This window comes from Marmota marmota, unplaced genomic scaffold (assembly GCF_001458135.2).
Source record: "Marmota marmota marmota unplaced genomic scaffold, marMar, whole genome shotgun sequence".
In the NCBI taxonomy this organism is placed as follows: Eukaryota; Metazoa; Chordata; class Mammalia; order Rodentia; family Sciuridae; genus Marmota; species Marmota marmota.
Window position 1 is genome coordinate 14,250,003 of NW_025999869.1, and position 23,757 is coordinate 14,273,759.

Below are 23,757 nucleotides of genomic sequence, written 5' to 3' on the forward strand. Positions count from 1 at the left end.
GAGAAATTACCAGAAAGAAAAATAAATAAATCTCACTGACAGCCCATGGTTAGTATGCTCAAGAGCTGGGACATAAACCCAGCTTGCTCGACTCCAAAGCTTGTACTCTACAAGTCTAATCTGCCTGCCAAAGGCAAAATATAGCCCAGAAGAAAGGTGGAGAGGTGAACAATAAGTTCCTCCTCTATTTATAGACAGAGAACACAACCAGAGAGCCCCAAAGGGCACAAGTGCCAAGAATGGAATCAGTTTTTCCAAGTCCTTCATGAGGACATTCTTTGCTTCCAAAGTCGAGGTGGCACCGGAAAGCCAGATTACACATCAAGAATGCCAGGGCAGCCAGGGAAATGCAACGAAGAAAGGACAGTGGATCCAGCAGCCAGGGCTCATTAGTGGCCTGCAAGCAGCTGCTTCAGGGCCACATATTCAAATCCAGCATTTAAAGAGGTTTCCATGAGCAATTGGCTGAGAAATGGAGGCTCCAAAGGTAGGTCTCATTGGAGATGTTTGACAATAAATATGGTGATGTCCACATGTTCTATAGTTACAGGAAAGCAGTACCAGAAGAAGAAGGGTTAAACAAAATCAGAGTATCATAAAAACAGTGTTCATCTGTTATTTGTAGATAAATAGAACAATGCTAGAAAACCAGTGAAACTCCACATTGTGTATGACCACAAGAACAGGATCCTCATAGAATAAGTCATGCTCCATGTATGTACAATATGTCCAAATGCTCTCCACTGTCATGTATATCTAAAAAGAACAAATTTAAAAAGTGGGGGGAAAAGTGCTAGAAAAAAATTGTAATTAATGAAAGAAGGAAGAACCCAAATTAACTTGACCAGTTGAGACCTAGACTTGGAAAAAGTGAATCTGGATCACAACAGGGCTTTTAGTAGGTTTTGTCTTCCTGACACTATTTTCTCACTCTTTTCTTCAGGTAACAGATGCATCCTGGTGACCCCATGGGCTATTGGATGCTTGTGATACTTCACTACACCAGGTACGTCCTTGGTTGACTCAGTGTGACTCAAGACACACCAGCCAGTCCTCCAGGATTGACAAATGGATGTTGGGAGAGAGCTATCCTCTCCTTCCACTAGGTCGCCAAGCTGGGGTCACACAGCTGGAGACTTTATAGGCAGCCCCAGGCTTCATTGACTCAGAATTGCAATAACTGAGGCAAAAGAGCTTTCTCTCCCCTCAGCACCCATACATAAAATCCGTCTTCCCTGGCCCTGTGACGGTAGCCAATTCACAAATAGGAGAGACAAGCCACTCTAGAGAGGAAGAAGTGGAGAAAAAGAAAGGAAAGAAGCAAAAGGCTTCAAAACCCTGAATCTAGCCCTACCTGCTCTCCATGTTGGACTCCCCTTTATTTCAAATTAGGTTTCTGTAGCTGGCAACCAAAACACAACTCACTAATATAATAATATAATTCCCATCCACACCTCAATTAGTGGGATAGGGTACCTGTAAATAGATAGGAAAACTGTGACCTGCCAGAACCTCTAAGAATGAATATAATTAAAGAAAAAAAAAAGGCACTGGCCCTATCCTCCAAGAGTTCACGGTCACAGGAAGTTCCTTTGCTTTCCTGCTTTGAATTAGAAATTCCTCATAAATGTTGGTATGTCAGTGTCCAACATATGCACGGTGGGGGTGAAGATAAGAAGAATCTTTCATAGTTACAACCCTCTTCCAAGAGAGAATTAGGACTGGGTGCAGTGGCATACACCTATAATCCCAGAGGCTTGGGAGGCTGAGGCAGGAGGACCAAAGCCAGCCTTAGCAAAAGGGAGGTGTTAAGCAACTCAGCAATACTGATACCCTGTCTCTAAATAAAACACAAAGTAGTGCTGGGGATGTGGCTCAATGTGGAGTGCCCCTGAGTTCATTCCCCAGTACCCTCCCTCCCCGCCGGAATAAAAGAGAGAATTAAGAGCACAAAATTTATCTAGGAGACCTGAGAAGTACACATAGAACTGGGGACAGTGTTCAGAGCTTTGTGGTTTCCCACTGAGACCTCAGACCTGTGGAGCCTCTCAGTGGGCTTCTACGTCCTCCTGTCTCCACTATCCTTTCCTCTTTCCTGGGAGTCCCTGGTCTTCGTGGGCTTTGGGGCTCCTCTGTCCTACCTCCAGGATTCCCAGAATATCAGTCTTATTTGTTCATTTCCACAAGTTCCTGGAAAGAGCTGAGCCTGGCTTCCTGTAGGATGGGAATCCAGGCCTGTTAGCATGGCATCTAAGTCCAACAAAGTTTTACCTGGTTGAGGATGCCATTGCTCCTCCCACAGCACCACCCACCAGCTGCCACACATGGAGATCGCTCTCTCTCTCTCTCTCTCTTACCAAAAACATTCTCCCAAACAGAAGGGCAGAGTAAGAAGTAAGTTGGAGAGGGACACCTACCCCAGGAGCAGCCTCCGGATTATACCTCTCCGCGGGCCACAGTGTGGGACCAACTGGGAAACCTAGGCCGTTTCATTACCTCCACAAACACACCAGCCTGTCGGATGCTTGGCACAGCTCTTACAAACTATTCCAGTTACATAAGACAACTATGCAGTCTCATTTTTTATAATCCTACTCTGCAAGATTTTCTTTACATGAAAGGAGAGATTTTAAATTGATGCATTCCATTGGAGGATAGAATCTTTTCCAGTTCCAACACCCTGTACTGTCTCATAAATGCTGCTGGTTAAGAAGTTTTATAGCCTTTCACATTTGGCTGTGTGTTTTAAAAACCTTAAAATTTTACGAATTTTTCTACCCAGCAATTTAATTGCAGAGTATGGACTGGCTCTACCACTTAACCAGCTATGGATTTAATTTCTCTGAGTCTCAGACTTCTCAACCCTAAAATAGGAATAATATAGGAGTACCTACATCATAGGCTGACTTTGAGAATTAAAGAAAATAGACGGAATGCCTAAGAATCATGTGTAATATCTGGTTACATGCCATATAAATGCCACCTACATAAGTACTTGGAGGTTAAAATTGGAAATGCATTTCATTATTATTTTAATTGACAAATTTTAGAAAAATATGTAATGAAAGGTTTTTGGTGAAAAAAAAATTATGTGCATCCATACAATGGAAAATTACCTAGCCATTTTAGAAGAACATTTAATTATATAAGAAGATGTTCATAATATATTGCTAGTACAAAAAAAAAAAACAGCATTTGAACTGGGGTTGTGGTTCAGCGGTAGAGCGCTTACCTAGCATGTATAAGGCGCTGGGTTCAATCCTCAACACCATATAAAAAATAAATAAATAAAATGAAGGTATTGTGTCCAACTTTTTAAAAGCAGTGTTCAAGTGCAGTTGGATCCAAATAGTAAAATAAAAATGAAAGGGAATGCTTTTAAAGTATTACTGGTAGATAACTCCAATTGATGGTTCGACCTCACCAGCCAATTGGAATTCAGTTGGGAACTTAGAAAAGATGTGGGATCCCCTGGCTCTAGCAGTTCTGATTTCACTAGCCTCCTCTGGGACCTGTGCCTCAGGACTTTTGTTTTCTTCTGCATGCCTGTTTTTCTTCCCCAAGTCTTCTAAGATAAAAATGCATCACTTTTACAATTAGAAATTAAAAAGTAAATGCTATTTAAAAAGCAAGTCAATTACCCCCACGAGGCGTCTGACTAAGCAGTTCCATCAGGACTGGTCCACCAGAGCATTTTCTCCCGGGGAGAGCTGGAGTTTGGTAGAACAGGGCGAGCAGACTGAGTCACTGCCCTGGAGAACAGTCCTGGGGAGGGCTCTGGGGAAGCAGGACTCAGGGAGGGTAGGGACATTGGCTGCCTGAGGGTCCAGCCCAGGGACTGAAGAGGACCCCCAGGCAGGCTTTGCTGGCTGAGCCACTGTGCGCAGGTGGCTCTATTGTTGATGGCCCTTGCTGTCTGAGACCTTGCTCGGTACGTGTTGTGATATTTCTGGAGGTCAGCATCCTGTTTTCTGTTTTCCATCACACCGTCTTGATAAAGGCTGGGAGGAGCTGGTACAACAAGAGGGCAGGCAGCAGAAGGTCTTTGGCTGCTAAAAAATGTAACTGACAAAAACATCCAGGGCTGTTTGCATTTTTCTTCCTCCATGTCTATCGTTAAATGCCTTGGGTTTGATGATGGAGCTTCTTCAGCAGATACTGCATTTTTATTTTTCCCATTCATTCAGCAAGTTCTTATTGAGCACTTATTATGTGCCAAGTCATGTACCAAGGGCTTTCCATCATTTAGTTCCTATTCAGATCCTTAAATGACTCAGGTATTGTTATTAGCTCTTTTTTTTTTTTTTTGCAGATAAAGATTTGAAGTTCCAGGAAGTTATTGGTCCAAAGTCACCTAGCAAGTTGTTAATCATCGCCATCGTCATCAGACTGGCTGCTATTCACTGAGGACCTCCTCTGCACCAGATTCCAAACTACGAGCTTTATACCCACTTTGTGCTTGCTAAGGTGTCACCTCCCAGTGGCTCTCAGAGGCAGGGACATTATTATCTCCCCTGATTTATAGATGAGGACACTTAGAGAGGCAGAATAACTCACCCAAGCCCACATAGCTTGTAGGCAATGGGAAAGGACTTCTATCCAAGTGTGTTAAACTCTTCAATTCCTGGTCTTCAACCCTAAGTCACATTTCTCCACTGCTTAACAACTGAGCCTCAGAAGTCAGATTTGATGCCTTTCCTATACAAAACATTTAAGATACATCAATTACAGATGTTCACCTCAGTCTGTCTTAGCCTTTTCTCAACATCAAGGTTTCTACATCCTACAAGCAGATCATATAAGGAGCTGTGTTGTGGTTTGGTTGTGAGGGGTCCCCCAAAAGCTCATGTGTGATACAATGAAATAATTGGGTTGAAAGAATCTTAACCCAATCAGTGATTTAATCCCCTGATAGGTATTAACAGAGTGGTAACTGAAGTGGTAGGGTGCTGCTGGAGGAGATGGGAATTGCAGGGTGGCTTTGGGTATATATTTGTATCTGGCGAATGGAGTCTTTCTCTGCTTCTTGATCATGAAGTGAGCTGTTTCCCTCTGCCACACACTCCACCATGATGTTCAACCTCAACTGGGGCCCCAAGGAATGGCTCCTGCTCTCTATGGATGGAGACCTCTGAAACTGTGAGCCCTTAAACCTTTCCTCCTTACAGTAGTTCTGGTCGGGTCCTTTAGTCACAGCAGTGAGAGAGCTGTCTGAAACAAGCTGGAATCCTACTCCAGCCTAATTTGCCTTTTTATACATCTAATTCTAATTCTCTTTGTAACTACTATTTCAGGCATATGCCCATTATCATCCAAAGAGCCATGGCAGTAGAGAATTATGAGAAGATGAAAGACAAGACAGGAAAAGGGCACCTGCCGGTTGCCACGGTAAAATGTTCAAAGGGAGCAGGAGGCAGCCATTAGCATTCAGTTTAATGGTGTGCTTAGCACCATCCATAACTGCAAGTATGTTTACCGCTTCATATTTCCTTCGTGAGCTGGAGCCACAAATCTCACTGTCCATATTGAAAGCGAGTTAATGGTTCTAATTATACTTGGGCTCCCATCATTCCTCAACCAAGGATGGGGCGATCAGAGATCCCCCATTACCCCAAACTCTGTGAGCAGATACCTCAGACCTTGGTCTCACAGGATAGGCCACTTACCACCCCATGGTTCCTGATGATTCTGAGCTGCCAATGATGTGGTGCCGAACACCCCCACACTGAAACAAAAAGGGGCCACATCTTGCCCCAGGAGCACTTCTTCCGGATGCTTCCCATGTAAATGGCACATTACAAGCTGTTTACCCATCCAGCACAGCAGTGAGGGAGCACCATTGCCCACGCACTGCAAATGGAGATACTGAGATAAAGAAATAGCACCTGGAACGTGAGTCAGCCACTTCCACAGAGAGAATGGAAAAGTTGCTAAACATGCGAAGTTTGCTACAGGGCTCCCAACTTTATTCTTCTGCCCTGGGTGATCCTCGAATCTAAAAATCTATCAGGATCACCTGGGAGCTGTGACTCCATTCTAGATAAGTGCATCCAAAACTTGGCCAGGGGCCAGGGACCAGGCATCTCTGTTTCACAGATGCTGCTCCGGTGAGGGGGCAGCTGGGCTCAGGAGGCACAGGAGTAGTAATAGCGGCAGCTTTATAAGGTTGCCCAATGGCTTGAATGTGTGCCCCCCAAATATGTGCTGGAAGTTGAATCTCTAGTGCAACAGTGTTGGGACATGGGAGGTATTTAGGTCCCAGGGGGCTCTATCCTTATGGAGGGACTAATGCTGATTATAAAAGGACTCGGGTCTTTTATGAGTTCTACCTCATCCACTCACATTTTTGCTCACCCTCTTCCCTACTGCCATATGATGGTGCACAAGATGGCCCTCACCAAACCCCAGACCTCAGTAGATGCCAGCACCAGAGACCTTGGACTAACCTGCTACTAGAACTATGAGCTGAGCTCATGTCTGTTCATTGTAAACTACCCAGGCTCAAGTATTCTGTTGTAGTAAGTAATACTAAACAGACTAAGGTTGTCAAGAAAATAAAGTCCCTGATATACATGTAATGCCAGACAAATGGCAGGTGAGACGGGTGGGTATCCATGATCTAAACTGTTTCCTACAGAAGCGGAGGAGAAGGGCTGTCTCAGACAAGTGCGTTTCCTTGTGGGCGAGTGGAGTGATGTCCAGCTTTACATTCTCAAAACTGTTGAAAACACATAGTGAGAGAGTGATTTTTTTTCTCCTCTTTTAATGAGAAGGAGTCCTAATTGAGAGGCAGCAACAAGGACTTCAGACAGTACTTGAAGAAGATGAACAGCTCTGACCAACCCTGCCCTTCCCATTTCTGAAAATACCAGTTCTGAAAATGCCAGGCTAAGTATTCCAACACCCAGATGCCCGCTGGGAAGACGAGCAGAACCATGCAGCTATTTGGTTTGGGTCCACTTAGATAGATTCAGAAAATGGCTCTGTTTTTCCAGGTTCCCCACGTGCATGTGGTTGCCTCACAGACAGCATGCATTCAGTGCTTGCAGTATGCAAGAGCCAAGTCATTTTCCTCTACAAACTGTCTTCTCATTTAATTCTCAGGGACCCTAAGATAGGTAATATTTTAAGGAAGTGAGCGAGGTTCAAAGAGTTTAAGTAACTTACCCAAGATTACACAGGAAGTGAAAATATTGGAACTTAAACTCTACAAGCTTCACCCTTCATCAATATACAGTGCTCCCTCACAGGATTTGGCTGGACAGTAAATCATGGTGATCATTCCATGGCCAGTGGATTGCAAAGGCTGACTTGCAACCAGGCTCCATCCCCACACTCCAGCTCAGAGCCTGTCACCTGCCCCCACTGCCTGACCCTTTTTTATTTTTATTTTTGTCAGTTTTTGTGTTGCTGTGACCAAAAGACCTGACAAGAACAACTTCAGGACACTTTCAATTTTGGCTCATGATTTTAGAGGTTCATGGTCAGCAGATTCCACGGTTCTGGGCCCAAGGTGAGGCAGAACATCATGGCAGATGGGCATGGTGGAGGAGAGAAGCTCAGTACTCAGTAGCCAGGAAGGAGAGAGAGATTCTGATCAGATGCCCACTCTCATAATCTAATCATTTTACCTCTGACCATTCTTGCATTGTCTCACACATGAGCTCTTAGGGGACACCTCATATTCAAACCAGAACACCTTGCTTTCACTGAAAGGTGAACAATAGCCTCTTTGGAGGCCCACAGAAATATCAGGTGATCCAGAGCCCCTCCAGCACCATGAGGACAGCTCAAGAAGCAGTATCACAAGGTTTCCAAGACTCTTCAAAGCTGTTCGTATTTGAGATTGCATTCCAGCCTCTACACAAGCCTGTAACAGATGTGTTCCCATTCAAAGAAAAGTGTAGCAAGAGGAAGTAAAAAGTCGGGTCAGCAAAGAAGCAGAACATTTCTTTCTGCCCCTCACTCTTCCCCCTCCTTTTTAACCTGTTGCCTCTATTGATCATCCTTAGGGAGATCCATACAATATAGTGTAAGAGCCTAAAATAGGTGGCACATACATAACTAGATGTTTTACTTCACCCTTGCAGACATTACTAATTGATTTCAGCTAAATCAGACATGACTAATTGATTTCAGCACTCTTTTCCACTGCCTCAATTTTCTATTTTACCAAGAGCTCCTGAGAGCAATTGCCAATCAAATGATGTTGGTACTGAAGCCTAGATTAGAAGCCCAGCTCTGGCTGTATGACCTTAGACATGTTACTTGATCTCTCTGAGCTTTAGCTTCCTTATCAGTGATAACATAAAAGATGATCCTTCACAGGGCTCTTCTGAACTGTCTGTATAGCCCAGGCTCCTTATTGAGCACACAGAGTGTTTCTGGTAAATGCTATTTATCCATCCCATTCCTTAATGGCATTTTTTGGAATATTACTCTGCACCTACCACTCTGCTGGGCGCTAGGAATACAGGAGCAAGCAAGTAAGATAAGGTTCTTGATTTCATGGCACATTTTAGTGGAGAGAGCAGTTTTTGGTAATTGATTATCAAATTATTTCAGGTTGGAATAAGCATACACAGGAAAAGTTCAGAGTAATGAGACAAAGAACACCAGTTTGGGGCGGAAAGCAACATGGGGCATCTCAGACAGTCCAGCAAGCTGCACCCTCTCAAGTGCCAGCCTTTGAATCCCTAGCAGAGGGGAAAACAAGTGGCAGTGGGACTGAGGTGTTTTGATGCTCCGCAGCAAAGGGGGCAGTTTATTCCTAGCACTTCTCCCCCGCCCTCTCCAGTTTGATTGGCTCTTTCCCTGGGGTGAGAGAAACAGCACTCAGCGCTAGATTCAGGCGCTCTGACGAGGCCCTTTTTAGGTCCCAGCTAATCTGCAATCAACCTGCAATCTGCAGAGCCAGCCCAACCACCCCAGCCAATCAGCCCTGGACCCCTGGGGACCTCCTGCACAGGGCCCCTTACTTTCTCATTCCCTCCCTCTCCCGTCCCTCTCTCACCCTGCTTCCATCTCTGCCGTTCCTTCCTCTGTTTTCTTGTACCTTCCCCCACTACTTCCTGTGCCTGTGGGTCCAGAGCCCACTGCTGCCTGGGGTGTGTCCCCTCTGCCCCCTTGATAGCTACCTGTTGCAAGATCAGCTTCCCAACTACAGGCTGGCTAGAGACACAGCCAAGAATGGATGTCTGGGAAGGGGACACTTCTAGAGAACTGTAGTCTCAGGTCACCAAAGGGTAATTTTAAAGACGTGTGCATTCAAAGAAAGAGCTAAATAACAACAGACTGCAGCCATATGATGTTGACAAAGCATTTTCAGAGTGTTTGTCTGAAGAGACCTTAGGCAGGTGAGGAAACTAGAGTCTTAGGGCATCAGGATCATGGAGACGGGTCAGCAGAGGAGCCAGGATTAAAAAAAAAAAAAACGGTCTATTTAAACACTCCTTCTCCCCGTAAAAATGCAGATTTTTCTTCCTCTTCGTCAGTCAGGCACTTCAGAGAAACAGAACCAAAAAGACATAAATAGATATATAGAGGAGAGATAGAGATAGATAGATAGATAGATAGATAGATAGATAGATAGATAGATAGATGATAGATAGATATGGATAGCAAGTCCAAAACCTGCAGGGTAAGCCAACAAGCTAGAACTTCAGGTGAGAGTTCATGTTGCAGTTTTGAATGTGAAATTCCCAGGGCAGCTAGCAGCTGGAAAACAGGCAGAATTCTTATATTATAGTCTTGAAGCAGAAATCCTTCTTCTCTGGAAAACTTCAGTTTTTTTCTCTAAGGCCTACACCTTATTGGATGAGTCCCTCCACATGATAAGGGGTAATATGCTTCACTTAAAGTCAACTGATTATAATTGTTCATCACTTCTCTAAAATGCCCTCATAGCAACATCTAGACTGGCAATTAACCAAACAACTGGGCACTATGGCCAAGCTGAATTGACACATGAAATTAACCATCACACCCTCCTTGGGACATTTTCTGCATCATCTCACTTAATCCTCACATTAACCTGTTGAGGGGGCTGATGACATCATTCCCCACTTAACAGATGAGGAAACCAAGGCTCAAAGAGAAAAGGTGACTTCTCTGATCTCTTGCACAGCTCATATGGCTGAGCCAGAAGATTGCCTCCCATCACAAAGGATGCTCAGGGTCTTAAGGAGAAAACAGTGAGAACTATGTTTAGCACAAACCTACTGGAAAAAAAAAATGCAGTCATCTTACACCAGCATTCAAGCAATGCTTCAGTGATTTATAGCTGCCTCTCTTGGCCTCTTTCAAGTCATTTAGGAGAGATGCATCGGCTCCCTCTGGAAGATCACATTTGAAACTTGGAAGAAAACCTGGGTGGCTGGGGGACAAGGAGGAAAAGGAATTTTTAATCATACATATATCCTTTTGTGCCTTTTGCAGTTTGAAATGTGAATGCATTGGTTATCCAATTAATGAAATAAAAATAGAATAAGAAATAAAAGTGTTGCTCAACTTTCCATCTCTGTGGCAAAATACCTGACACACACAGCCTATAAGAAGAAGAGGTTTATTTGGGCTCACAGTTTCAGTCCATGGTCACTGAGCTCCATTGCTTTGAGCCTGTGATGAGGCAGAGCATCATGTCAGGGAACCTGTGGTGGACCCAAACTGCTCACCTCCTGGTGGCAGGGAAATGACAGAGGGAGCAGAAGGGGCCAGGGGCCAAATTTCCCCTCCAAGAGCACACTCAGTGACCCAGCTTCCTTCTACAGGGTTCCACCTCCTGAAGGTTCCACCACCTCCCAGCAGCACCAGCAGCTGGGGACCAAATTTTTCACCCTTGAATCCTTGGGAGGTATTTAAAATCCAAGCCACAAACCATAAATAGAAAACGAGGTTTAAAAGGAACCAGCAAGGGTCTCAGACACATGATGGCTTCATTGTCCTTTGCTTTGGACACAGAGAAAAGAAATGGGCACATCCTCCTGCCAAGCTCTTCACCAACACGGGACTCTCAGTGTCTTCTGGCTTCTTCCAAAGATCTGAACCTCTTTCCAAGAATGAAGATTTGCCACTGTTGAGAATATTCAAAAAATGTGCTTCAGGCAATGACAACAATTCCCAGAAGAGTTTGAAAAATCTTTCTGAGCAAAAGAAGACTCATTGGAAAAAGCATACATTACCCCAAGGTGATGCTTAGAAGGAGGTGAATTCACTGGGTTATGTAAGTGCAAGTTCCGTTCTATTCTTTTTTTCCTCTTCCTTTCTTTGTTCATCGGAAGTACCTGATCCCAAGCACATCCTCGAGTACCTAATTGACTACTTACTACAGGAAAGAAGCATTGGATCTGGACTATGAAATCAAGTCCCTCCCCAGTCCATGCAGGTAACATAAATAAATGAAGGCTCCAGGGAGTAGACTACAGGTACTTGTGGGGGCCACAGGAAAAGGACCGTGCTTACCCATATAAAGCTTTGTCCTGGGCAACGATCTTGTCCAGGACCAGATTCAGCCATAGTCCACTGGATTACCACCATTAAATAAAGCTTTCTCTTTATAGACAAGAGGGAACTGAAGCCAGTAGAAGTGTAGGGAGGAAGACTTCAGATCTATAAGGACTAATAAGCTAATAATGGGAGACAGCAACGAAATGATCAGCCTCGGGGGAATCAGTCTCCTTCCCTGGGAGGTGTTGGAGAACATAAGTTGATTTTACACCAGTTACGTGTCTGAAGGAGGGTCCAGCATTCAATGATCCCTTGGAATTGATGGCCTCCAAATTCCTCTCCTAGCCATGGATTTGGTGGGTAAGTGGCTGATACATGGCAGACTCAGAACAATAGCTGTATCTACTCAGCGCTAGATCCACAGCCCTTCTTCTTTTATCCATATTTAATCTTCCACTTCCAACACCCCAAAGTGCCCCATGGCACATTTTGTTTTTCTATTTGTTTAAAAGAAATAAAAGATTTTTTTCTTCCATCCTTCCTTTTTTCTTCCTTTCTTCTTTGATATTTCTTACTTTTTCTTCCTTCTTTGAGACCCTTTTCCCTCTCTCTGTCCTTCCCTCCCTCTCCACTTGTCTTTCCCTCCACGCCCCGCCCCCATTCTTTTGCTAATAGCCCCCATTTCTTTAGGAAATCATTCTCAGGCCTGTGGCTCATTTCCTGCTCCAGAATTGGATCATCTGATCCAGGCCTGTCCAGTCTTTGGAACTTCACCTTCTTGGCCACAGTGATTGTTTCAGGGATGATGAGCACATGTCATAAGACACAGTCCAAAAAGAGTGAATACAGGGACCTGTGTGACAACCCCCTTTTCCATTAGACTTGGATGTGGAACAGTGGAGACATGGAGATGCTGGAAGACATCTAGCCATGGTATTTTGTCTGAGACTGAAGGTTTCCCATAAGGCAGAGGAACTGTGAAATGGAGAGAAACTCCGTCTGGATCCTCTGGATTTTTCTGTTATATATGATAATTAACTTCTTACTTTGCTAAAGTCATCTTGAGTTGGGTTTTTTGTCTTTTATCACCAAAATAAATCTCCACAGATACATCTGCAAGTAGCAGCATGGACCTTGAATATGAAAGCATTCTCGATCTGCCAAAATTCCCCATGAAAATGCACATACTTTTGGGAAAGGAACTGATGTAGGGGCAAAATTTAAGAATCATAAGGACGAGAAGGACCTCAATAAGTTCCTTTGGGAAACCACCAATGGTTTTTAAGTTTTATTTCAAAAACAGAACCCTTTTACAAAGAAAAATCATATCTAGGGCCCTAATACATAAATATATTTCTTGCCTCATTTCCACTCTGGTTGTACAGGTTTGGTAACTATTCTGCCAGGTCTTTGCATATGGCATTTCCACTGACCGGAAGGTATTCCTGTCGCAATTGCTCACCCTCCCAACTACCCTAAGCCAGTGTCCTAGGCAAATTCTTATCAATGTCTGCATAATTCAGTCTAAATGTCACTTTCATTGAGATGCTTCCTTTGACATCTATGGCTGGTGTCCTTCAATGTGCTCCCATATCACCCTCTATTTCCCACCTCAGCACATGGAACACACTGAGTGGTAAGCCACCATATCTCATCTGCCTGTCCATCCAGAAGTCAATTCTGAAAGTACAGATTTGGATGCACTGTTGGGTGAAACATGATTATTTCTTGAGTGAATGAGTATTCAAACGGATGAGTGAGATCTTTGCTCCCAACCACCCCTCCCCGTGCAGTAACCATCCCCCTCCCCCTGCAATAACCATCTGCTTCTTCAGATTGGAATTTAAGATTTAACCATTTCAGTTTGGCATCTGAATTATGCAACAGAAGAGTTAAGAGAAGTGTTTCCCTGCTTGTCTGCAAATTATCTTTCCACAGTTTATTTTATTCAAAGAAATAAGTTGATTTTTGAGTTCAGGGACCAGCAGTCACTTCTCTAAGCACTTAGGTAAGTGACTTAAACTTCTTCTAAGATGTAAGCGTCACGAGAGTGGGGATTTTGTTTTCTGTTTTCCTCATTGATGTATTTTTCACACCAAGGAGTACCTGTTGCATAATGGGGATTCAATAAACATGTGTTAAATAAATGATTGAATCAGAGGGCATTGAAGTCAGAAAGTGTTCCCTTTTGAACATGAGGTATCCCTCCAAGCTCCCATGATTGATTATACAGGGATGTTTGAAGATGAATTGATTGGATGTGAGAGCTGTAACCTAATCAGTTCATCCGAGTTTGAAGGAACTGACTGGTACCTGTGGGCAGATGGGGCATGGCTGGAGGAGGCAGGTGACTGGAGACATGCCCTGGAAGGGTCCATTCTCCCTATGGCCCCTTCCCCCTTCCCTCTCTCTCTGCTTCCTGGCTGCCATGAAGGGAGCAGCACCTCCCCATTGAGCCCTCCCACCATGAGGTTCTGCCTCACGTTGGGCCCAGCACCAGGGACTCAGCTGACCATGGACTACACCTCTGGAACCATGAGCCAAAGTCAACTTTTCCTCCTCTAAGTTGTTCTTGTCAATTTTTTTGGTCATAGAGACTACCACAAAGGAGAACGTGGAGAGCAAATCATTCAGTGTTTTCCAAAAGACTGTATTCTGAAGAACTAATATTTTGAGAAAAGAAGAATTTGGTGACCAAGTAAGTGTGTTGACAACTGCAAACTATTTCCCAATTTTAATAATCCACAATGTACATCAAACAGTAAAGACTGTGGTAAAGACACTCATTTAAGCTGGCTTCACCATGAATTTTCTAAATGTACTTGACCAGCGAGGACACCTTTGTTTGTTGGTTTTTTGGATGTGTTTAGTGTAACACCCATGGAACTAACATACCATGGACCACTCTTTGGGAAATGCTACCCTGGACCAATTGGCTCATTTTTCCAAAGAATCATAATAGTTTACATCTATATGATGTGTTATATTTCAAGTGATTGCTTTGCTACTGTCTCCTTTAAACCTCACAAAACTCTTCAGAGATCACTCAGATAGTGTCCCTATTTTGGAGACAAGGAAATAGAGGTCCAGGAGGATTAAAGGATTTGCTCAAGGTCACATAGCTAGTTAGAGACAGAGAGGAGAAGAGAGTCCAGGCCTCAAATTAATCCACTTATCACCAATTAACACCTTAGCAGGTGTGCATCCAATCTTCTTTCCATACCAGAAAGTAAGTGGAAAGCAATATCTTTCACAAAGAAACTTGAAATAGATCATTTTTATTTGCTGAGGAAACACAAATATTAAAAACATGAGAATTTTTAATAAGAATACTGATTGATTGTCCCTCCTGCAGACAACTGCAGAAGATTAAGAACGAGCCCAAGTATTCCAAGTAGCCTTACTATCTGCCACATGCATTCTTCCAGCCTGGAGGTGGCACATTTGTGGCACACCTGCCATTATGGCACCTCCCTTGGCCAAGGCAGATGTGTGCCATTTATGACCACCGGTGGAGTCCATGCATGGCTTGGGAATTCTTCAGCGGAGCACTTCAGGCACCGCTGTTGACAGATCAGCATTGACCCAGAATTGAACCTCGTCTGCTTCCTCCTTCTACTCTCTCTACTTCTTGTTTCCACCATCCCGAGTCTGTAAATTTATTCCTCACAGGGTCAAGTGTTCTTTTTTCATTGCCTGGAGTATGCAGCTTTCGAATTTCAAAGAATCAATGCTTATTTTTCTAACAGTTCAATGATACATATACAAATGAAACTGCTTTGGAAACAAAGCACTCTGAAAAGCATTGTTATTGCCATTATTACTCTTTTGATTCATCTCTCTAGGCTAGAGCCAGCATGCTTTATCTTTCTATTTCTAATTTTGGTCCATTTGTCCTAACTATTGGATGCTGTATCCCAAGTGGTCCCAAATAATTAAAAAAAAAAAAAACTAGACTAAAGCAGGTTTATTTCAAATAAGCCTTCTATTAAAGTAGCACAGCATTTGCAAAGGTTTCACTTAAAGGAAAGAGTAACTAAGACACAAAATGAGAAGCAAACAATTTTTGGTTTAATTCCAATGGTGTCAGTCTTTCTGAGTTTCTATAATAAAAATTCCTGAAATTGGTTGTCTTACACAGAAAATAATTTCTCATAGTTCTGGAGGCTGGGAAGTCCAAGATAAAGGCACTAAGAGTCTGTTTCCTGGTTCTTAGACAGCCATTTTCTTACTGTGAACTCATAGGGCAGAGGGCACATACTTGTCTCTCTCAAACTTTTTTTTAGAAGAGTACTAATCCCATGTCCTAATCAGCTCCCCTGAGACTCCCCTCTCAATACCATCACCTTAGGGGTTAGGATTTCAATGTATGAATTTGGGAGAGACAAGCATTCAGACTATTCACCAACTGTCACTGGATGTAGCAACGTCTTCAGACCCAGGTGAGAAGGGGCCTACCCAGATCTCTCACCTCAGAGAGGCCTGCTCACTCTCTACTCTAGGCAAGGACACTCCCAGGAGCCCAGGGAACATGCCAGGCAAAGCCCCCAGCCACCTGCTGCATACTAAGTACCAGCACCCTGGCATTTCCTGCCTAAGTGACCCACCTTCGCTCCTGGGACCCTGCAGTCCTCTTCAAGGGACCACCCTCCTGATGAGGTGTGGTTGGAGCCTGGTGTGGGGTGGCCATACGCACTTGCCTGCACTCACACCCTGTGCAGTGCAAGATGGAGTAGGGTGTAGAAAGAGCTGGAGGAGGCACCCCATTGGTTTCCCCTCACTCCTCATGTTCCACTAGGGGACTCCAAATAATGCCAGATCCTCGATGCAAGCATGGCCTTACAGAGCATCATAAAGTTCTATTTGTCGAGGTAGGGGGTGGAATATATTTTACTTAGTTTTCTGGCTTGATTTACACATTTTATACATTCATACATATGTAAGTGGGCCCCTCCTGGACCTCCAAAATCTTAGACATGAACTTGATTGTATTTTCTGGAACTTTCAGTTCTCAAAACAGCCTTATCTGATTTTTCTTTTCCCTAAGATTCATCATTAAGGTCAAGCTGAAGTATAATCCCAACTCTAAATGGAGTTTGCTAGAGTGACTTTGTCTCCACATAGCTGGTTAATAAACCTTCATTTATTTATTGAACACCCAGAGGATTCCTCAGCTTTACGACTTTAGCCATTTAAAGTTTACTATGTGATTTACCTTTTTCTCAATCAAATGATATAATACAGATAGAAGTGCTTTCTAAACTGCAAAGTGCTATCTCTTCAAATACAAGAAATTTTTATTTTTATCTTCCCAAAAAGTCTTAAGGAAAGGAAAGGTTGTAATTTCCCACACCACCGTGTGACTGGGGCTGTGGCGATTTCATCTGTGATTCTAATCAGAAGCATAGGAAATGAATGACCTGTAGAATGCTCTGGTTTGCCCATGGTCTTTCCATAAATTTGTTTATTTGAAATCCCACATCACTGAAGGCACACATTTGCTTTAGGGTAGATTGATCTTGCTTACTGAGGATAATGTTCACAAGAGCCATATGAGACACGAGCAAATGTGTGTCCTTTGTATATATTTCTACCTTTCCAGATTGTCTCCAAACATCTGCTCAGGGGATCGACTTTCCCTGAAGCCTGGAGGCATACCAGCGCTGAGGAGAGCTCCTCGCTGCCAATCCATCAATCAAAACCAAGTGGGCACCCATGGAAATTTCCAGGGACCAGCACACTCCACAGAGCAGGAGAGACCAAGATGGAAAGAAGGAACTCACTGAAGGAGTTACTTCCCAGTTGTCCAGAGAATGAAGCAAAGGCATGATAGAAACCCAGAGAGGACAAAAGTTTTATTCTGGTTTAGAGTTCCTACCCTCTCCTCCTGCCACACCCTTTTACACAGACATCGATGAGCAGACCTTGACCGGGAAACCCTGCCCTTCTCAAAACTAGCTGGTGCCTATTGATCTCCTAGGCCTCTTAGCTGGCAGACATTTGCTTAGTATATTTTCATTAAGCAGCTACTATGTTCTGCTGTTCCAAGTGGTAAAGAAGATGAAAAAGGTCCTTGCTCTCATGCAATTCATATTTAATAACATTCTTTCACTCTCTGAAGAGTGGCCTCTTTGAGATGCCGTTCCACTTCTCCACTCCTAATTCCTCCCCAAAAAACTTTAAATAATAAAAAACTAAAAAATAAAAAAAATTAAAATTCACATTTTAAATGCTACCAAGAAAATAAACCAGGCAGTGGAGTAAAGTGTGACCGGAGGGAATGCTATACTAGGCGAGGTGGTCAGGGAAGGTTTCTCTGAGGATGTAACATTGGAACCGACTCTTGAAAGAAGGTGGCAGCAGTCCTCTGGGGTAGGGCTTTTGCAGAGCAGCTGAGCCTGGGGAACCACCCGCTGGGCCTGCGGGCCATGGCAACACACCCCCATCCTGCCCCAGGATGTCCTGCCCCACAGAGGACATAAGCACATTGCTCCCACTGCCATGCTCTCTCCCAGTGCCACCTTCATGGGCTTTAGCTTGCAAAGTCTCCCAGGCAGGGGATACACACCTCATAACTCCACATGTCTATTCTTACATCTCTCTTATTTGCCTTCAAGTGGCACTGGTGATCAGGAAGTCCCCATGGTGCTCTTCACTCCTAAGACATCCTTTCATTTAATCCCACCATCTCCAAGGTCTGATCTTTCTCTTACACAGGCTGATGGTGAATGTAGGAAGGAAAACCCATTTTTGGTCTCTCTATAACCTTGCTTCTATATTTTCCCAGAAAGGTGGGTACTTATAATCACTGCTCTGTTCTGGAGGCTGAGTAGAGTCCATGCACCTCAGGGAACTAGATTTTATTCTGTAAGTGGTCCCCAAAGAGTGGCAGGATCTTCTTTCCTTTCCGGGAGAGGTACTGTCACATATAGAGAAGTTGGGCCACTATTCTGGGCAGAGAGAGCAATTGGGTACTTTTTCTTAGTCCCCTTGGATGTCTGACTGGACATCTCAGCAGGAAGATTGTAAGATTTGTAAGATTCTAATACATTAATTATTTTTTGCTCTGAGTTAGGCAGGAGAGTTAAAGGACAGACCCTGGGCATTTACGCAAATAGAACTCAGTATATACAAACCCCCATTGGACCATGATGAACTCCTTCCAGACCAGCATGAGAACCTCTGCATCCTTCACATTAATGAGATTTGCTTAAATTAGACAAATGAGATGTGCATATCTTTTCAGACTTTCTTCAGGGGAAATGAGTTTGGGGGCATTTTGTCTGCAGAATCGAACATGGTTCAACTCTGGGCTTTGCCAGATATTCACTTTGGGAAAATTGGAAATGATTCTAAGCTATAATAAACTTTTCAGAGTAAGATACTCCTTCAAGGCAAGAGAGATTACCATAGCCCACCAACCCATGAAAGTGCTCCATCATCTGGACCCGGGGCCACAAGGGCAGGAGAGCATCCAACCAATCAGAGCACAGCATTGACCTGGCTGCCCTCCAAGCAGACATCTAGAGATGTTTGTTCATGCAGTGACTCAAAATCTGGACTAGTCCTTGTGAATGGAGTATTTAACAAACCACATAAGCCCATTAAAAAGGTCACTCACCATGGTTAATGACCAACAGAAAATAATACAGTTATAACCCATTGCACAAATGTCTACAAGTAGGAAAAATTTTGACAAGGTCAGAATATTAGATCAAATTATGCAAACAGGAAAAAACAGCGGCTTTCTCTGAAAGAATTCCATTTACCACCTGCCTGGCTTTTGAGTAGGCCTTGCGCCCCAGGCCAAGAGGAAAACATTTGTATTAATTCATTCAGTTATTTCCTATCAGATAGCAAAGTGAAAGGCATATTGTGACCAGTGCTGACATTTGAAATCAGGACAAGGGTGAAAAATCTCAAGTAAGTAATCTTTAGATCTTAAGCTACCTGAAGAAGTCTCTTTAAACATCATAGGGTCTGACTTCCTGTGAATTCCAGAGAGGTAGTTTCACTTCTACAAGGCCACACAGCTAGCAGACTGCAGAGAAGATCACATTCTGGGGCCCAGACTTCCCGTCAAGTGTTGCTTTCTAGTAACTCTCCCCCCACCATCTTTTTCTAGCAAATAGTGTTCATTTTTTAGGACAGTTTTCCATTTCCAGAAAAATCAAGCAGATAAGAGAGTTTTCATATCTGTCCCTACACAGCTTCCCCTATTAACATCCTGTATGAATGTGGTATATCTGTTACAATCAAGTTCATAGTTTATATTAGTGGTCACTCTGTATAATATGGTTCTATGGGTTTGGATAACTGTGTAATATCATGTATCAGTCATTACAGCGTAACACTGAGTATGAAATTTCAACTTCCACATGAGGTTTCACTGTCCCCCAAACCACTGAGTTTGACCCTTCATCAAGTTGTCCTGAGATCTCACTGGGCCACTCCTTTTTTTGGCAGGAGCGACTACTGGGGGGATTGAACTCAGGGGTACTCAATCACTGAGCCACATCCCCAGCCCAGTATTTTATTTAGAGACAGGGTCTTCCTGAGTGGCTTAGTACCTCACTTTTGCTGAGGCTGGCTTTGAACTCATGATCCTCCTGCCTTAGCCTCCCGAGCTGCTGGTATTACAGGTGTGTGCCACCACACTCAGCCACTGGGCCATTCTTAATGAAAACCCAGGCTTTCATACTTTTCTTGTTAAAAAGATGGCTTTCTACTTAGTTGAAAAGTCATGGACTGCTTCACCCCTGCTCTGGGGTTAGCAATCATCCCACTGTAGGGACTGAGACTTGTATCACTGTCCTCTGGAGATGTGCTCTGGCCTCCCCTGGGGCTCTGAAAGGCCCTCCACAGCATCAGCAGAGCCACCTGCTCAAGGCCGGGTGAGCTCTCTTCCCAGGACCCCGCTTCTAGAATTCAATCTCCTATTATTCCAGATGTACTCACGACTTTGCGAATACCACCTTTCTAGAATAGAACAAGAGCAGCTTCTCACAAGCACATTAAAAGAGGTGACTCCTGGATTAATCACATGAATGGGGAAGAAAATCAATAAAAGTAATTATCACAAATCAACGCAGGAAAATAAACAACTTATTTCCTGAATAGTTTGCTACTAGGTGTTCGACTTCAAAGAACCATAATTTCAACGAGGTCCAGCCTGCATAAATGAGAACAGGCCAGAAAGGGGTGGATGGGAGATTTCTAAAGGCCACCATGGCCAAGGTGGGAAGAGCTCAGGGGGTGCAGGCTCAGGACAGGGGATGCAGGCTCAGGACAGGGAATACAGGCTCAGGACAGCGGGTATAGGCTCAGGACAGGCGCTCCAGGAGTGAGCGCCAGCGGACACACCTCAGCAGGAAGCGCTCTGGCAGTGTGTAGCCAGAGACAGAATGTTCAGATCTTGTCATCCCGAAATTCCACTGTTAGAGAATTTATCTAAGGGGATAATCAGAGAGGTGCTCGAAGATTTTGCTGAAGAATGTTCAGATCTTTATCATATGAAGGAAAGAGAACAGTAGGGAACAGCTGAACATCCAAAAATGGGGAGGTCACGGATGCTTTGGATATTATCTTTTTCTCCTAATCAAATTCCTTTCCCACCCAAGGGAAGACCCTCACCAGGGAGTCCTCCTGGGAGTCAGAACCCTGCTTCTCACTACAAAATCCAATGGACCCTTTCTAGCCACTGCTTGTCCCCTGGAAGGCAGGGCAGGACACATTACCAAGATGTTCCTTCTCAGTGCATTGAAACCTAAACAAATCATGCACAAATCCTGGAGAGAGATTGATTTTTGTGATATTCCCAGCTGAGGGTCTCACTGCTGAACCTGTCTTGATTTCTTCCTTCTTTCTCAGACTATTTTCCTAGTCCTCCCATAGATTCTCTGGCTGCCTTATATGAGTCCAGTCAATTCCTCTTCCACTTTTAACCAGGGATGATTTTGTGTCCAGCAAAAAAAAAAAAAAAAAAAAAAAAAAAAAAAATTGAAACAGACACAAAGAGAATTATCAAACACATTATGAAACATCTACCCAATACAATACCATCAGTCTATCAAAACTCATGAAGTCTGTTTGTTACCTGACCTCAACCTGTCAATCACTCCTGGTAACATATTTAAAGAGGGAAAAAACAACATTGCAACCTATATAGATTGTAGTTCTATAAATCTATATGCATCTATATGGTTATTATTTGCTTATCTATTGATTCAGTCAATCTGTGGGAGGGGTTCTCTATATGTATATTTAAAAAAAAACAGAAGAAAACATACATAAATTTTATGTATTGATCACTTGTCTACCTACGTAGAGGTCATTCCAGTGAGTTGAGTCAACATCACAAATCTGTTTCTCTCTTATATCTGAGAAGATGAAAGGTGATACAGGATACTTCCTCCAGGTCTCCAGCCATTTGGGGTTCAGATTTAGCTTATCTGTCACCTCCTCCAGAAATCCTTCCCCCCTCTGAGGTAGGCCTCTTACTTCGAGTTTTGAGAGCAACTAATAATCCCCGTAGCAAAGCACTGAATTGTGGTTGCCACTTTAATTTATCTGTCTCCCTGACCGTTTCTTATTGCTTTCTCTCTTGTATCCTGCACAGTGCATGCTCATGGGAGAAATTCAGCAAAAATGGGTGAAATGAAAGCATACAAGAATTGCTGTTATAATAAGAAAAATTGATGTTATTCCAAAGAAAAGGCCAGAGACTGAAGATATTCAGGTGAGAAATAAAACAGAAAACTATTCCTTTACAGTGAAATGGGCAGATGTTGGGTTGTCCAGTATATTAGATCAGTGTGGACAGATAAAACATGGCTTTTTCCTTGGTCTAAATCATTGCAATAACTGTCTCTGCTCTCCAGTTTTACTTCGCTCCCTGAGATATTGCCTGTTCATCGAGCAGCCGGCCTCCGAGTGCGTCTTCCAAGATTACCATCAGCTAAAGATTGCATTGTCTTTGGACAATTTTCCTACGTTGTGACTCCTCACCACATTTTCAACACTTTTCTAGCACCAGACAAGCTACAGGCTGTTAATTTATCCCTGCCTTTGCCTTGCCCAAGGAAATTGAAAATAAACTTTAATTTCCTAGTGGAGGTTATGGGCATTTCATGTGGTTCGGAGAAAAAGAATAATTATTGTTTGCTGGAATTAGAGAATATTAGGAAAGTTTCTGAACTTAGTGAAGTTACATGGTAATTGAACACTTGTTTACCTACGTAGAGGTCATTCCAATGAGCGGAGGCTTAGTCAACATCAGAAGTCTGTTTCTTACCTGGCCTCAACCTGCCAATCACTCCTGGTAACCATGTTCACAGGCTTCAGGTCTGAATATTGAATTCTATCAGGAGCTTTTATCCAACCATGGAGATGCCGTTGAGACCATTCTTATAGTGAGTTACTCTCAGACTGCACAAACCAAAAGGGAAAATGTCCTTTAGGGAAAACCAGCAATCTCTGGGAGGAAAATAAACAAGAGTGCTTTCAGAATATCAGGAGCCCAAACCTGGACATCTGGAGGCAAAAGAAGGGCAGAGAAATCTCTGGCTGAGTACAACTGCCTGTAGGACTTTAGTGGGAGTTTGACTCTTTAGAGTTGCTCAGTGAAGTTTTAAAACGAGCCCAGGTGTGATGTGGAACCAGCTGGAGAAAGCAGAACAAATTGTTATTTCTGGGGAAAAAAAAAAAAAAACTCAACCTTAATTTTTAACAACTTGGGTTTGTTTCTTTATTTTATTTTTAATATTTAGTTTTTATTCCTTCTTTGGAAAATAATTTCTTTGGGAAACTGTTTTCATTATAAAATATATATATATATATATATATATATATATATATAACTATCAATAGAATAAATAGTCAAGAAGCATTGATTTTATACCTACTATGTAACATGAACATAGAAGTATACATGGAAGAGATGACCTCTACCTACAAATACACAGGTGTATGTGTATCATCTTTTTTTTAATCCATTGAAATCTTTATGTGCATAAAAATGCTTTCCTCTTCATTTTTCCATGTCTCTCCATGATCTTCATGGTCAGTAATTTGCTTCTGACAAGTGACAATTTCCCTTCTGTAGTACAAATAGTTGCTATCATAATCAACACAGAGAACACTCTCCTGGCTTATAGCAATTTTTCCTTCCATCATTAATTATCTCTTGGGATAAATCCTCAGGAATGAGATCTTGAGTCCCTGAGAAAAGTCAAGATGGCAGAGGCCTCCCACGACACTTTGCTTCTATGACACCATCCAGTTTTACTTTATCACTTACAGTGCTATTTCTGG

General features: G+C 43.1%; 1 long non-coding RNA gene across 1 annotated transcript; it reads left to right on the forward strand.

The window, feature by feature from the left end:
* The first annotated feature begins 120 nt into the window (after positions 1 to 120).
* Positions 121 to 4,738, forward strand: LOC125620214. The gene is made up of 3 exons (XR_007351802.1): positions 121 to 487; positions 944 to 1,006; positions 4,313 to 4,738. It is a non-coding gene; the product is annotated as an uncharacterized LOC125620214 (long non-coding RNA).
* Positions 4,739 to 23,757: the final 19,019 nt, after the last annotated feature.